The 16,520-nt window shown below is 49.7% G+C and overlaps 2 non-coding genes across 2 annotated transcripts; both read right to left on the bottom strand.

The window, feature by feature from the left end:
- Positions 1-1,528: 1,528 nt before the first annotated feature.
- LOC139274460 (U5 spliceosomal RNA) lies at positions 1,529-1,642 on the bottom strand. Its single transcript, XR_011595518.1, has one exon. It is a non-coding gene; the product is annotated as a U5 spliceosomal RNA (small nuclear RNA).
- A 7,382-nt stretch (positions 1,643-9,024) lies between these two features.
- LOC139274459 (U5 spliceosomal RNA) lies at positions 9,025-9,138 on the bottom strand. Its single transcript, XR_011595517.1, has one exon. It is a non-coding gene; the product is annotated as a U5 spliceosomal RNA (small nuclear RNA).
- Positions 9,139-16,520: the final 7,382 nt, after the last annotated feature.

The following is a 16,520-nucleotide window of genomic DNA, read 5'->3' as shown; positions in this document are numbered from 1 at the left end:
AGGGCCACGTTCGGAACATCCTTTCTTCCACTGTCCAGAGATTTGTACATTGTATCTCTGCGGACACGCTCCATTTTGGACCTCCAGACAAAGTGGAAGACGGCCCGGGTGACTGCCGTGGCACAGGAGCGAGAGATGGGCCAGACCTGTGCCACATGCAGCAAACCCGAGAGCACCTCACTCCTGATGACCAGGTTCTTTCCTGCCATGGAGAGGAAGCGCAGCTTCCACCATCCCAGTTTTTGCATCACTTTGACGATACGCTCTTCCAGGTTTTTGGCGCATGCCCCGTCCGCTCCGAACCATATTCCCAACACCTTCAGGTAATCTGGCTTAACGGTGAAGGGGATAAAGGATCGGTCAGTTGCCAAAGAACATGGCCTCACTTTTGCTGCGATTGACCTTCGCTCCCAAGGCCAGTTCAAACTGGTTGCAGATTATGAGCAATCTGCGGACCGACTGCGGATCCGAGCAAAAGATGGCCACATCATCCACATACAGAGAGGTCTTAACCTGAGCGCCTCCGCTGCCTGGGATCGTCACCCCTCTAATGCCCGCATCCTTCCTAATGGACCCGGCAAAGGGCTCGATACAACACACAAACAAGACAGACGAGAGAGGACAGCCTTGCCTGACTCCAGATCTGATCAGAAAGCTTTCAGTTTCCCACCCGTTGATTAGAACTGCGCTACAGTTATACAGAGTATTGGTGAGACCACACCTGGAATACTGCGTGCAGTTTTGGTTTCCATATTTACGAAAGGATATACTTGCTTTGGAGGCAGTTCAGAGAAGGTTCCAGAGATGAGGGGGTTGACTTATGAGGAAAGGTTGAGTAGGTTGGACCTCTACTCATTGGAATTCAGATGAATGAGAGGTAATGGTATTGAAACGTATAAAATTATGAGGGGGCTTGACAAGGTGGATGCAGAGAGGATGTTTCCACTGATGGGGGAGACTAGAACTAGAGGGCATAATCTTAGAATAAGGGGCCGCCAGAGATGAGAAGGAATTTCTTCTCTCAGAGGCTTATAAATCTGGAATTTGCTGCCTCGGAGAACTGTTGAAATTTGAACATTGAATAAATTTAAGACAGAAATAGACAGTTTCTTGAGTGATAAGGGGAGCGGGCGGGGAAGTGGAGCTGAGTCCATGATCAGATCAGCCATGATCTTATTGAATAGCGGAGCAGAAGAAGAGCCATATTACCTACTCCTATTTCTTATGTTTAGCTCTGTCAAGCCTGTCTGGTGGCTGGTGTACAAAGACCACTACACGTGAAAACAATCCACGCACACGCATCCTCCCACGCTCCAAGATTTAGTTCGGAATCTGGAGTTTTAAGATTCTTCTGAAAGCTGGCGACCCCCAGGTGGGCAAGTTAACTCCCACAAACAAGTGCTTTACTACGACATTCACAACTACAACAAGTAGAACCAATAGCCAAATCATCAGCAGTCATCGCAACCAGTACAAAGCCACACCTACTACATAACGCAAAGATCAGTCTGTTTTTGAACAATAAGACAGCCCCACTAAAGCAGAGCCTGGAAAAATTAATTAAAACTCTGAATGTTACTCTCCACGGAAATCTTTAGTAAAAGGCGAAAGATTTATACGATCTGAAGAGAAACCAGAGGGTACTGATTGTCCCCGCGCAGCTCCTCGCTCACAAGCGACGGCTTGCCTCTTTAACGTTGGGCTGAGCCGCTAGAACTAACTTCTAGAAAAGATATATTACCACAAATCAATACAGCGCGAGGGAAAGTAACTGGAAACTTCAGTGTCCGTGAAAATCAGTTAAACCTGAAGTTTATTTTAGTTTCTTGCTAAGTATTATGAAGAACATTGTGGGTATGTAAATGAGCTTGAGCTTTGTGTGGGCTGGGTTTACAGTGACGTGTCCAATTCTTCGGTACAACTTTACTTCGGGTTTTTATTCTCTCTCGGTGTGATTTGAAGCTTAAGGTAAACATTTTGGATCAGTGCGGTTTCTGCTCGTGAGCAAACGTGTTTTAGTTTTTTTTTGAAATTCGTAGCCAATCGTTCCAATTCTTTGTCAAATCACAAACGCCAGAGGTCACCTTGGGCGCATTCAAGGATCACTCTGCGCCAATGCTCTTAGCCAAAAGGCCTAGAGCCACTGCACCGTTCCTGGAAGTACTGCAATACCAGGTTCGTGCCATGGAGGTGGATGGGTCAAGCCACCCCACCCACCCATACAGGAAGCATTAACACAATGAGAGCAGACACAGAGCTCAGAGCCATGCACTGTCCACGTCTAGTATCCATTTCACTGATTTCAATGATATAAACGAGACTTGTTACTGTATTGGTCTGAATTTTGTTAAATTTCAAAATGTACTTTATTCATATAAAAATTTGTACAGTACATTCAAAAGCAGTTCAGTACATTTAGCTGCGGTCAGCAATCCCACACACTACATTTGGCTGCTGACGGCAGTTCCGTTCGATACATTTCCTTGCTTTTCATTTCAAGTACAATTCGGTACAATACGGGATACATTGTAGTACATTCGCCAAATTACATTACATGTGTCACTATACAGTACACGGAATGGGTGACGGTACATTTAAATTTTTTTTTCTTTTCAACGTGCATTACGAAACAGACCTTGCATTGTACATGGCACGACATAGGTGTTTACAGATCATGGTGCTCCATGTACACAAAAAAGAAGTTCCAAGTACGGCCCGAGGGGAGTTTTGAACTGATTCCTGCCCCAGGGTTTACCGTGGCAGAAGGGCTTTAAATGGTGGCCCTTCCCCACTGTGCCTTTGCGGCGGCTGCACCAATTTTTAGTGCGTCCCTCAGCACGTAGTCCTGGATCTTGGTTTGCGTCAGTCTGCAACACGCAGATGTGGACGTCTCCTTGCTCTGGAAGACCAGCAAGTTTTGGCAAGACCAAAGAGCGTCTTTGACCGAATTGATGGCCCTCCAGCAGCAGGTGATGTCTGTCTCGGTGCGTGTCCCTGGGAACAGCCCGTAGAGCACAGAGTCCTGTGTTATGGAGCTGCTTGGGATGAACCTCGACAGCAACCACTGCATCTCTTTCCAGACCTGCCTTGCAAAGGCACAATCCTGAAGGAGATGGGTGACAGTCTTGTCCACCCGCAGCCGACTCGGGGGCACCATGCCGTGTTGCTGAGACGTCGGCTGTGCATGAACGCTCTGACGGGTAGGGCCCTCCTCACTGCCAACCAAGCTACGTCTTGGTGCTTGTGTGAAAGCTCTGGCGATGAGATGTTCTGCCAAACGAGTTCGACAGTCTGCTCAGGGAACCACCCGACAGGATCCACCCTCTCCTTCTTTCGTAGGGCGTCCAGGACCTTACGTGCTGACCACTGTTTTATGGCTTTGTGGTCAAATGGGTTTTTTGTGAAAAATTTTCCACGAAGGACAGGTGGACAGGCATGGTCCAACTGGTGCGGGCATTTTGCGGCAGCGTGGACAGGCCCATTCTTCACAACAAAGGGGACAGGTAGAACCACAGCACGTAGTGACACTTGGTGTTTGTGTACCGGGGGTCTGTGCACAGCTTGATGCAACCGCACACAAAGGTGGCCCTCAGGATGAGGGCCACATTCGGAACATCCTTTCCACCACTGTCCAGAGATTTGTACATTGTGTCTCTGCGGACACAGTCCATTTTGGACCTCCAGACAAAGTGGAAGACGGCCCGGGTGACTGCCGCGGCACAGGAGCGAGGGATGGGCCAGACCTGTGCCACGTGTAGCAACCCCGAGAGTAGCTCACTCCTGATGACCAGGTTCTTTCCTGCCATGGAGAGGAAGCACAGCTTCCACCATTCCAGTTTTTGCTTCACTTTGGCGATACGCTATTCCAAGTTTTTGGCGCATGCCCCGTCCGCTCCGAACCATATTCCCAACACCTTCAGGTAATCTGGCTTAATGGTGAAGGGAATAAAGGATCGGTCGGCCCAGTTGCCAAAGAACATGGCCTCACTTTTGCTGCAATTGACCTTCACTCCCGAGGCCAGTTCAAACTGGTCGCAGGTTGTGAGCAATCTGCAGACCGACTGCGGATCCGAGCAAAAGATGGCTACGTCATCCATGTACAGGGAGGTCTTGACCTGAGCGCCTCTGCTGCCTGGGATCGTCACCCCTCTAATGCCTGCATCCTTCCTGATGGACCCGGCAAAGGGCTCGATACAACACACAAACAAGAGACGAGAGAGGACAGCCTTGCCTGACTCCAGATCTGATCGTAAAGCTTTCAGTTTCCCACCCGCTGATTAGAACTGCGCTACTGATGTCTCTGTAGAGCAGTTGGATCCAATTGCGGATACCCGCCCCAAACCCCATTTTGGAGAGCACGTCCATCAGGTACGTGTGCGATATCCTGTCAAAGGCCTTCTCCTGTTCTAAGCTGATTAAGCAGGTGTCCACCCCACTGTCCTGCACGTAAGCGATCATATCCCTGAGTAGCACCAGGCTATCAGAGATCTTCCTGCCAGGGACAGCGCAGGTCTGGTCCGGGTGAATCACCAGCTCAAGAGCAAACTTGCGCCTGTTGGCGATGACCTTTGCCAGGATCTTGTAGTCCACATTGAGCAGTAAAATGGGCCGCCAGTTTTTGATTTCCTCCCTCTCCCCCTTCTGCTTGTAGATGAGGGTGATGATGCCTTTCCTCATCGATTCTGACATACTGCCAGCCAGAAGCATACCCTCGTACACTTCCAGCAGGTCTGGGCCCATCCAGTCCCACAGAGCCGAATACAACTCGACCGGTAAGCCATCGCTTCTGGGAGTTTTACTCGTTGCAAGGGACCAGACGGCCTTTGTCATCTCATCCAGAGTTAGCGGGTGGTCCAGACTCTCCTGCTCGCTGTCGTTTAGGACCTCCGTGATAGACGACAGGAACGACTGGGAGGCCGTGTGGTCTGTGGGCTTGACGTCGTACAGCCTGGCATAGAAGGATTTGCTGATCCTCAGCATGTCAGGCTGCGAAAACGTCACAGAACCGTCTTCTCCCTTTAGGCTGGTAATCACAGAGCTCCCCCTGTGTACCTTTTGGAAGAAGAAGCGCGAACATGTCTCATCCTGCTCGATGGAGCGGACTCTGGAGCGGAAATGATTTTGGAGGACTCTGAGACAAAGAGCTAGACTTGCTGGCCTTTCACCTCTTCGAGTTCCTCCGCGACATCGACTCCCATCGACTGCAACAGGAGCAGGTTTTGCATGCTCTTCTGGAGTTGGGACAATTCCCTCTGTCTCCCTCTCGCCTCCTGAACACCATTGCGGATGAAAAACCTCTTGATGTTTGTCTTGATTGTTTCCCACCAGTGCATCGGGGAATCGCAGAGGGGTTTTACGGTTCTCCAACCTTTGTAATCCCTCTTGAGTTCCTCCACATTTTCCGGAGTCAACAGTTTCACGTTCAGCTTCCATATCCCTCTGCCAACTTTCTGGTTTTCCTGTGGGCAAAAGTCGGCCAGTAGGAGGCAGTGGTCAGAGAAGAACACCAGTGTGACATCGGTGGATCTGACCTTGAGCGTGTGGGACACAAACAGGAAGTCTATTCTGGAACGGACGGACCCGTCTGGTCTCGGCCAGGTGTATCTGCGCGGTGCTCCGTCTGCAGGGTTGCTGAAGATGTCGCACAGCTTGGCGTCTTTTACAGCATCCATCAGGAGTTTGGACGTGGCGTCCAGTTTGCTGTCGGCTCTGCTGGATCGTCCAGCCGCATCGATGATGCAGTTGAAGTCACCACCCAGAATGACCGGCCTGGTCGTCGCCAGCAGCAGTGTGAGCTGCTGGAAGAGGGCCAGCCACTCGCTTCTGAGAGGCGAGACATACACGTTAATTTTTGTACATTACATCTGCTACGAGGAGGCGGATGCCCACCACCTCCTTAACTTCAGTGATGGTGAAGTGGCCTCCCCACAGCAGAATGCCTAGGCCGGAAGACCAGCAGTCGTTGCCTCCTGACCATATGGATGGTCCATGGGCCCACCATCGTGACCACTGCCGGTAACTGCTGAAGTGCAGCAGCCTGCACTCCTGCAAGAACAGCAGGTCTGCTTTGACCTTGGCGAGGTAGCCCAAGGTGGAAACACATCGTGTAGTGGATTTTACGCTACGCACGTTAATAGATGCAATTTTTAAATCTATGTTTAAGTTACAGGTTACAGTTCAAAACATTTACATTTCAAATAAACTGTCCTTTACGTTGGAGACCTGTCCAGTGGCCGGTTCCTGCAAACATAGATTTTCAATGTAAAAGTCTACTTCACCTGGGCTGGCATACTGGTCTTTTTTTTAATTTCAAAATATACTTTATTCATATAAAAATTTGTACAGTACATTCAAAAGCAGTTCAGTACATTTAGCTGCGGTCAGCAATCCCATACACTACATTTGGGTGCTGACAGCAGTTCCATTCGATACATTTCCTTGCTTTTCATTTCAAGTACAATTCGGTACAATACGGGATACATTGTAGTACATTCGACAAATTACATTACATGTGTCACTATACAGGACACGGAATGGCTGATGGTACATTTACATATTTTCTTTTCAACGTGCATTATGAAACAGACCTTGCATTGTACATGGCACTACATAGGTGTTTATAGATGATGGTGCTCCATGTACACAAAAAAGAAGTTACAAGTACGGCCCGAGGGGAGTTTTGAACAGATTCCTGCCCCCGGGTTTATCGTGGCAGAAGGGCTTTAAACTGTGGGCCTTCCCCACCGTGCCTTTGCGGCAGCTGCACCAATTTTAAGTGCGTCCCTCAGCACGTAGTCCTGGATCTTGGATTGCACCAGTCTGCAACACGCAGACATGGACATCTCCTTGCTCTGGAAGACCAGCAAGTTTCGGCAAGACCAAAGAGCGTCTTTGACTGAGTTGATGACCCTCCAGCAGCAGGGATGTCTGTCTCAGTGTGTGTCCCTGGGAACAGTCCGTAGAGCACAGAGACTTGTGTTCCGGAGCTGCTTGGGATGAACCTCGACAGAAACTACTGCATCTCTTTCCAAACCTGCCTTGCGAAGGCGCAATCCTGAAAGAGATGGGTGACAGTCTCGTCCGCCCTGCAGTCGACTCGGGGGCACTGTGCCGTGTTGCTGAGATGTCGGCTGTGCATGAACGCTCTGACGGGTAGGGCCCTCCTCACCGCCAACCAAGCTATGTCTTGGTGCTTGTGTGAAAGCTCTGGCGATAAGACGTTCTGCCAAACGAGTTCGACAGTCCGCTCAGCGAACCACCCGACAGGGTCCACCCTCGGCTTCTTTCGTAGGGCGTCCAGGATGTTACGTGCTGACCACTGTTTTATGGCCTTGTGGTCAAAGGGGTTTTTTGTGGAAATCTTTTCCACGAAGGACAGGTGGACAGGCAACAATGGGGACAGGTAGAAACTCAGCACGTAGTGACACTTGGTGTTTGCGTACTGGGGGTCTGTGCACAGCTTGATGCAGCCGCACACAAAGGTGGCCATCAGGATGAGGGCCACGTTCGGAACATCCTTTCTTCCACTGTCCAGAGATTTGTACATTGTATCTCTGCGGACACGCTCCATTTTGGACCTTCAGACAAAGTGGAAGACGGCCCGGGTGACTGCCCTGGTACAGGAGCGAGAGATGGGCCAGACCTGTGCCAAGTGCAGCAAACCTGAGAGCACCTCACTCCTGATGACCAGGTTCTTTCCTGCCATGGAGAGGAAGCGCAGCTTCCACCATCCCAGTTTTTGCATCACTTTGACGATACGCTCTTCCAAGTTTTTGGCGCATGCCCCGTCCGCTCCCAACCATTTTCCCAACACCTTCAGGTAATCTGGCTTAACGGTGAAGGGGATAAAGGATCGGTCAGTTGCCAAAGAACATGGCCTCACTTTTGCTGCGATTGACCTTCGCTCCCAAGGCCAGTTCAAACTGGTTGCAGATTGTGAGCAATCTGCGGACCGACTGCGGATCCGAGCAAAAGATGGCCACATCATCCACATACAGAGAGGTCTTAACCTGAGCGCCTCCGCTGCCTGGGATCGTCACCCCTCTAATGCCCGCATCCTTCCTAATGGACCCGGCAAAGGGCTCGATACAACACACAAACAAGACAGACGAGAGAGGACAGCCTTGCCTGACTCCAGATCTGATCAGAAAGCTTTCAGTTTCCCACCCGTTGATTAGAACTGCGCTACAGTTATACAGAGTATTGGTGAGACCACACCTGGAATACTGCGTGCAGTTTTGGTTTCCATATTTACGAAAGGATATACTTGCTTTGGAGGCAGTTCAGAGAAGGTTCCAGAGATGAGGGGGTTGACTTATGAGGAAAGGTTGAGTAGGTTGGACCTCTACTCATTGGAATTCAGATGAATGAGAGGTAATGGTATTGAAACGTATAAAATTATGAGGGGGCTTGACAAGGTGGATGCAGAGAGGATGTTTCCACTGATGGGGGAGACTAGAACTAGAGGGCATAATCTTAGAATAAGGGGCCGCCAGAGATGAGAAGGAATTTCTTCTCTCAGAGGCTTATAAATCTGGAATTTGCTGCCTCGGAGAACTGTTGAAATTTGAACATTGAATAAATTTAAGACAGAAATAGACAGTTTCTTGAGTGATAAGGGGAGCGGGCGGGGAAGTGGAGCTGAGTCCATGATCAGATCAGCCATGATCTTATTGAATAGCGGAGCAGAAGAAGAGCCATATTACCTACTCCTATTTCTTATGTTTAGCTCTGTCAAGCCTGTCTGGTGGCTGGTGTACAAAGACCACTACACGTGAAAACAATCCACGCACAGGCATCCTCCCACGCTCCAAGATTTAGTTCGGAATCTGGAGTTTTAAGATTCTTCTGAAAGCTGGCGACCCCCAGGTGGGCAAGTTAACTCCCACAAACAAGTGCTTTACTACGACATTCACAACTACAACAAGTAGAACCAATAGCCAAATCATCAGCAGTCATCGCAACCAGTACAAAGCCACACCTACTACATAACGCAAAGATCAGTCTGTTTTTGAACAATAAGACAGCCCCACTAAAGCAGAGCCTGGAAAAATTAATTAAAACTCTGAATGTTACTCTCCACGGAAATCTTTAGTAAAAGGCGAAAGATTTATACGATCTGAAGAGAAACCAGAGGGTACTGATTGTCCCCGCGCAGCTCCTCGCTCACAAGCGACGGCTTGCCTCTTTAACGTTGGGCTGAGCCGCTAGAACTAACTTCTAGAAAAGATATATTACCACAAATCAATACAGCGCGAGGGAAAGTAACTGGAAACTTCAGTGTCCGTGAAAATCAGTTAAACCTGAAGTTTATTTTAGTTTCTTGCTAAGTATTATGAAGAACATTGTGGGTATGTAAATGAGCTTGAGCTTTGTGTGGGCTGGGTTTACAGTGACGTGTCCAATTCTTCGGTACAACTTTACTTCGGGTTTTTATTCTCTCTCGGTGTGATTTGAAGCTTAAGGTAAACATTTTGGATCAGTGCGGTTTCTGCTCGTGAGCAAACGTGTTTTAGTTTTTTTTTGAAATTCGTAGCCAATCGTTCCAATTCTTTGTCAAATCACAAACGCCAGAGGTCACCTTGGGCGCATTCAAGGATCACTCTGCGCCAATGCTCTTAGCCAAAAGGCCTAGAGCCACTGCACCGTTCCTGGAAGTACTGCAATACCAGGTTCGTGCCATGGAGGTGGATGGGTCAAGCCACCCCACCCACCCATACAGGAAGCATTAACACAATGAGAGCAGACACAGAGCTCAGAGCCATGCACTGTCCACGTCTAGTATCCATTTCACTGATTTCAATGATATAAACGAGACTTGTTACTGTATTGGTCTGAATTTTGTTAAATTTCAAAATGTACTTTATTCATATAAAAATTTGTACAGTACATTCAAAAGCAGTTCAGTACATTTAGCTGCGGTCAGCAATCCCACACACTACATTTGGCTGCTGACGGCAGTTCCGTTCGATACATTTCCTTGCTTTTCATTTCAAGTACAATTCGGTACAATACGGGATACATTGTAGTACATTCGCCAAATTACATTACATGTGTCACTATACAGTACACGGAATGGGTGACGGTACATTTAAATTTTTTTTTCTTTTCAACGTGCATTACGAAACAGACCTTGCATTGTACATGGCACGACATAGGTGTTTACAGATCATGGTGCTCCATGTACACAAAAAAGAAGTTCCAAGTACGGCCCGAGGGGAGTTTTGAACTGATTCCTGCCCCAGGGTTTACCGTGGCAGAAGGGCTTTAAATGGTGGCCCTTCCCCACTGTGCCTTTGCGGCGGCTGCACCAATTTTTAGTGCGTCCCTCAGCACGTAGTCCTGGATCTTGGTTTGCGTCAGTCTGCAACACGCAGATGTGGACGTCTCCTTGCTCTGGAAGACCAGCAAGTTTTGGCAAGACCAAAGAGCGTCTTTGACCGAATTGATGGCCCTCCAGCAGCAGGTGATGTCTGTCTCGGTGCGTGTCCCTGGGAACAGCCCGTAGAGCACAGAGTCCTGTGTTATGGAGCTGCTTGGGATGAACCTCGACAGCAACCACTGCATCTCTTTCCAGACCTGCCTTGCAAAGGCACAATCCTGAAGGAGATGGGCGACAGTCTTGTCCACCCGCAGCCGACTCGGGGGCACCATGCCGTGTTGCTGAGACGTCGGCTGTGCATGAACGCTCTGACGGGTAGGGCCCTCCTCACTGCCAACCAAGCTACGTCTTGGTGCTTGTGTGAAAGCTCTGGCGATGAGATGTTCTGCCAAACGAGTTCGACAGTCTGCTCAGGGAACCACCCGACAGGATCCACCCTCTCCTTCTTTCGTAGGGCGTCCAGGACCTTACGTGCTGACCACTGTTTTATGGCTTTGTGGTCAAATGGGTTTTTTGTGAAAAATTTTCCACGAAGGACAGGTGGACAGGCATGGTCCAACTGGTGCGGGCATTTTGCGGCAGCGTGGACAGGCCCATTCTTCACAACAAAGGGGACAGGTAGAACCACAGCACGTAGTGACACTTGGTGTTTGTGTACCGGGGGTCTGTGCACAGCTTGATGCAACCGCACACAAAGGTGGCCCTCAGGATGAGGGCCACGTTTGGAACAGCCTTTCCACCACTGTCCAGAGATTTGTACATTGTGTCTCTGCGGACACAGTCCATTTTGGACCTCCAGACAAAGTGGAAGACGGCCCGGGTGACTGCCGCGGCACAGGAGCGAGGGATGGGCCAGACCTGTGCCACGTGTAGCAACCCCGAGAGTAGCTCACTCCTGATGACCAGGTTCTTTCCTGCCATGGAGAGGAAGCACAGCTTCCACCATTCCAGTTTTTGCTTCACTTTGGCGATACGCTATTCCAAGTTTTTGGCGCATGCCCCGTCCGCTCCGAACCATATTCCCAACACCTTCAGGTAATCTGGCTTAATGGTGAAGGGAATAAAGGATCGGTCGGCCCAGTTGCCAAAGAACATGGCCTCACTTTTGCTGCAATTGACCTTCACTCCCGAGGCCAGTTCAAACTGGTCGCAGGTTGTGAGCAATCTGCAGACCGACTGCGGATCCGAGCAAAAGATGGCTACGTCATCCATGTACAGGGAGGTCTTGACCTGAGCGCCTCTGCTGCCTGGGATCGTCACCCCTCTAATGCCTGCATCCTTCCTGATGGACCCGGCAAAGGGCTCGATACAACACACAAACAAGAGACGAGAGAGGACAGCCTTGCCTGACTCCAGATCTGATCGTAAAGCTTTCAGTTTCCCACCCGCTGATTAGAACTGCGCTACTGATGTCTCTGTAGAGCAGTTGGATCCAATTGCGGATACCCGCCCCAAACCCCATTTTGGAGAGCACGTCCATCAGGTACGTGTGCGATATCCTGTCAAAGGCCTTCTCCTGTTCTAAGCTGATTAAGCAGGTGTCCACCCCACTGTCCTGCACGTAAGCGATCATATCCCTGAGTAGCACCAGGCTATCAGAGATCTTCCTGCCAGGGACAGCGCAGGTCTGGTCCGGGTGAATCACCAGCTCAAGAGCAAACTTGCGCCTGTTGGCGATGACCTTTGCCAGGATCTTGTAGTCCACATTGAGCAGTAAAATGGGCCGCCAGTTTTTGATTTCCTCCCTCTCCCCCTTCTGCTTGTAGATGAGGGTGATGATGCCTTTCCTCATCGATTCTGACATACTGCCAGCCAGAAGCATACCCTCGTACACTTCCAGCAGGTCTGGGCCCATCCAGTCCCACAGAGCCGAATACAACTCGACCGGTAAGCCATCGCTTCTGGGAGTTTTACTCGTTGCAAGGGACCAGACGGCCTTTGTCATCTCATCCAGAGTTAGCGGGTGGTCCAGACTCTCCTGCTCGCTGTCGTTTAGGACCTCCGTGATAGACGACAGGAACGACTGGGAGGCCGTGTGGTCTGTGGGCTTGACGTCGTACAGCCTGGCATAGAAGGATTTGCTGATCCTCAGCATGTCAGGCTGCGAAAACGTCACAGAACCGTCTTCTCCCTTTAGGCTGGTAATCACAGAGCTCCCCCTGTGTACCTTTTGGAAGAAGAAGCGCGAACATGTCTCATCCTGCTCGATGGAGCGGACTCTGGAGCGGAAATGATTTTGGAGGACTCTGAGACAAAGAGCTAGACTTGCTGGCCTTTCACCTCTTCGAGTTCCTCCGCGACATCGACTCCCATCGACTGCAACAGGAGCAGGTTTTGCATGCTCTTCTGGAGTTGGGACAATTCCCTCTGTCTCCCTCTCGCCTCCTGAACACCATTGCGGATGAAAAACCTCTTGATGTTTGTCTTGATTGTTTCCCACCAGTGCATCGGGGAATCGCAGAGGGGTTTTACGGTTCTCCAACCTTTGTAATCCCTCTTGAGTTCCTCCACGTTTTCCGGAGTCAACAGTTTCACGTTCAGCTTCCATATCCCTCTGCCAACTTTCTGGTTTTCCTGTGGGCAAAAGTCGGCCAGTAGGAGGCAGTGGTCAGAGAAGAACACCAGTGTGACATCGGTGGATCTGACCTTGAGCGTGTGGGACACAAACAGGAAGTCTATTCTGGAACGGACGGACCCGTCTGGTCTCGGCCAGGTGTATCTGCGCGGTGCTCCGTCTGCAGGGTTGCTGAAGATGTCGCACAGCTTGGCGTCTTTTACAGCATCCATCAGGAGTTTGGACGTGGCGTCCAGTTTGCTGTCGGCTCTGCTGGATCGTCCAGCCGCATCGATGATGCAGTTGAAGTCACCACCCAGAATGACCGGCCTGGTCGTCGCCAGCAGCAGTGTGAGCTGCTGGAAGAGGGCCAGCCACTCGCTTCTGAGAGGCGAGACATACACGTTAATTTTTGTACATTACATCTGCTACGAGGAGGCGGATGCCCACCACCTCCTTAACTTCAGTGATGGTGAAGTGGCCTCCCCACAGCAGAATGCCTAGGCCGGAAGACCAGCAGTCGTTGCCTCCTGACCATATGGATGGTCCATGGGCCCACCATCGTGACCACTGCCGGTAACTGCTGAAGTGCAGCAGCCTGCACTCCTGCAAGAACAGCAGGTCTGCTTTGACCTTGGCGAGGTAGCCCAAGGTGGAAACACATCGTGTAGTGGATTTTACGCTACGCACGTTAATAGATGCAATTTTTAAATCTATGTTTAAGTTACAGGTTACAGTTCAAAACATTTACATTTCAAATAAACTGTCCTTTACGTTGGAGACCTGTCCAGTGGCCGGTTCCTGCAAACATAGATTTTCAATGTAAAAGTCTACTTCACCTGGGCTGGCATACTGGTCTTTTTTTTAATTTCAAAATATACTTTATTCATATAAAAATTTGTACAGTACATTCAAAAGCAGTTCAGTACATTTAGCTGCGGTCAGCAATCCCATACACTACATTTGGGTGCTGACAGCAGTTCCATTCGATACATTTCCTTGCTTTTCATTTCAAGTACAATTCGGTACAATACGGGATACATTGTAGTACATTCGACAAATTACATTACATGTGTCACTATACAGGACACGGAATGGCTGATGGTACATTTACATATTTTCTTTTCAACGTGCATTATGAAACAGACCTTGCATTGTACATGGCACTACATAGGTGTTTATAGATGATGGTGCTCCATGTACACAAAAAAGAAGTTACAAGTACGGCCCGAGGGGAGTTTTGAACAGATTCCTGCCCCCGGGTTTATCGTGGCAGAAGGGCTTTAAACTGTGGGCCTTCCCCACCGTGCCTTTGCGGCAGCTGCACCAATTTTAAGTGCGTCCCTCAGCACGTAGTCCTGGATCTTGGATTGCACCAGTCTGCAACACGCAGACATGGACATCTCCTTGCTCTGGAAGACCAGCAAGTTTCGGCAAGACCAAAGAGCGTCTTTGACTGAGTTGATGACCCTCCAGCAGCAGGGATGTCTGTCTCAGTGTGTGTCCCTGGGAACAGTCTGTAGAGCACAGAGACTTGTGTTCCGGAGCTGCTTGGGATGAACCTCGACAGAAACTACTGCATCTCTTTCCAAACCTGCCTTGCGAAGGCGCAATCCTGAAAGAGATGGGTGACAGTCTCGTCCGCCCTGCAGTCGACTCGGGGGCACTGTGCCGTGTTGCTGAGATGTCGGCTGTGCATGAACGCTCTGACGGGTAGGGCCCTCCTCACCGCCAACCAAGCTACGTCTTGGTGCTTGTGTGAAAGCTCTGGCGATAAGACGTTCTGCCAAACGAGTTCGACAGTCCGCTCAGCGAACCACCCGACAGGGTCCACCCTCGGCTTCTTTCGTAGGGCGTCCAGGATGTTACGTGCTGACCACTGTTTTATGGCCTTGTGGTCAAAGGGGTTTTTTGTGGAAATCTTTTCCACGAAGGACAGGTGGACAGGCAACAATGGGGACAGGTAGAAACTCAGCACGTAGTGACACTTGGTGTTTGCGTACTGGGGGTCTGTGCACAGCTTGATGCAGCCGCACACAAAGGTGGCCATCAGGATGAGGGCCACGTTCGGAACATCCTTTCTTCCACTGTCCAGAGATTTGTACATTGTATCTCTGCGGACACGCTCCATTTTGGACCTTCAGACAAAGTGGAAGACGGCCCGGGTGACTGCCCTGGTACAGGAGCGAGAGATGGGCCAGACCTGTGCCAAGTGCAGCAAACCTGAGAGCACCTCACTCCTGATGACCAGGTTCTTTCCTGCCATGGAGAGGAAGCGCAGCTTCCACCATCCCAGTTTTTGCATCACTTTGACGATACGCTCTTCCAGGTTTTTGGCGCATGCCCCGTCCGCTCCGAACCATATTCCCAACACATTCAGGTAATCTGGCTTAACGGTGAAGGGGATAAAGGATCGGTCAGTTGCCAAAGAACATGGCCTCACTTTTGCTGCGATTGACCTTCGCTCCCAAGGCCAGTTCAAACTGGTTGCAGATTGTGAGCAATCTGCGGACCGACTGCGGATCCGAGCAAAAGATGGCCACATCATCCACATACAGAGAGGTCTTAACCTGAGCGCCTCCGCTGCCTGGGATCGTCACCCCTCTAATGCCCGCATCCTTCCTAATGGACCCGGCAAAGGGCTCGATACAACACACAAACAAGACAGACGAGAGAGGACAGCCTTGCCTGACTCCAGATCTGATCAGAAAGCTTTCAGTTTCCCACCCGTTGATTAGAACTGCGCTACAGTTATACAGAGTATTGGTGAGACCACACCTGGAATACTGCGTGCAGTTTTGGTTTCCATATTTACGAAAGGATATACTTGCTTTGGAGGCAGTTCAGAGAAGGTTCCAGAGATGAGGGGGTTGACTTATGAGGAAAGGTTGAGTAGGTTGGACCTCTACTCATTGGAATTCAGATGAATGAGAGGTAATGGTATTGAAACGTATAAAATTATGAGGGGGCTTGACAAGGTGGATGCAGAGAGGATGTTTCCACTGATGGGGGAGACTAGAACTAGAGGGCATAATCTTAGAATAAGGGGCCGCCAGAGATGAGAAGGAATTTCTTCTCTCAGAGGCTTATAAATCTGGAATTTGCTGCCTCGGAGAACTGTTGAAATTTGAACATTGAATAAATTTAAGACAGAAATAGACAGTTTCTTGAGCGATAAGGGGAGCGGGCGGGGAAGTGGAGCTGAGTCCATGATCAGATCAGCCATGATCTTATTGAATAGCGGAGCAGAAGAAGAGCCATATTACCTACTCCTATTTCTTATGTTTAGCTCTGTCAAGCCTGTCTGGTGGCTGGTGTACAAAGACCACTACACGTGAAAACAATCCACGCACAGGCATCCTCCCACGCTCCAAGATTTAGTTCGGAATCTGGAGTTTTAAGATTCTTCTGAAAGCTGGCGACCCCCAGGTGGGCAAGTTAACTCCCACAAACAAGTGCTTTACTACGACATTCACAACTACAACAAGTAGAACCAATAGCCAAATCATCAGCAGTCATCGCAACCAGTACAAAGCCACACCTACTACATAACGCAAAGATCAGTCTGTTTTTGAACAATAAGAC

This window comes from Pristiophorus japonicus, chromosome 9, assembly GCF_044704955.1.
Source record: "Pristiophorus japonicus isolate sPriJap1 chromosome 9, sPriJap1.hap1, whole genome shotgun sequence".
Taxonomy (NCBI): domain Eukaryota; kingdom Metazoa; phylum Chordata; class Chondrichthyes; family Pristiophoridae; genus Pristiophorus; species Pristiophorus japonicus.
The sequence above is the reverse complement of the archived record's forward strand: the minus strand, read 5'-3'. Positions and strand labels throughout refer to the sequence as shown.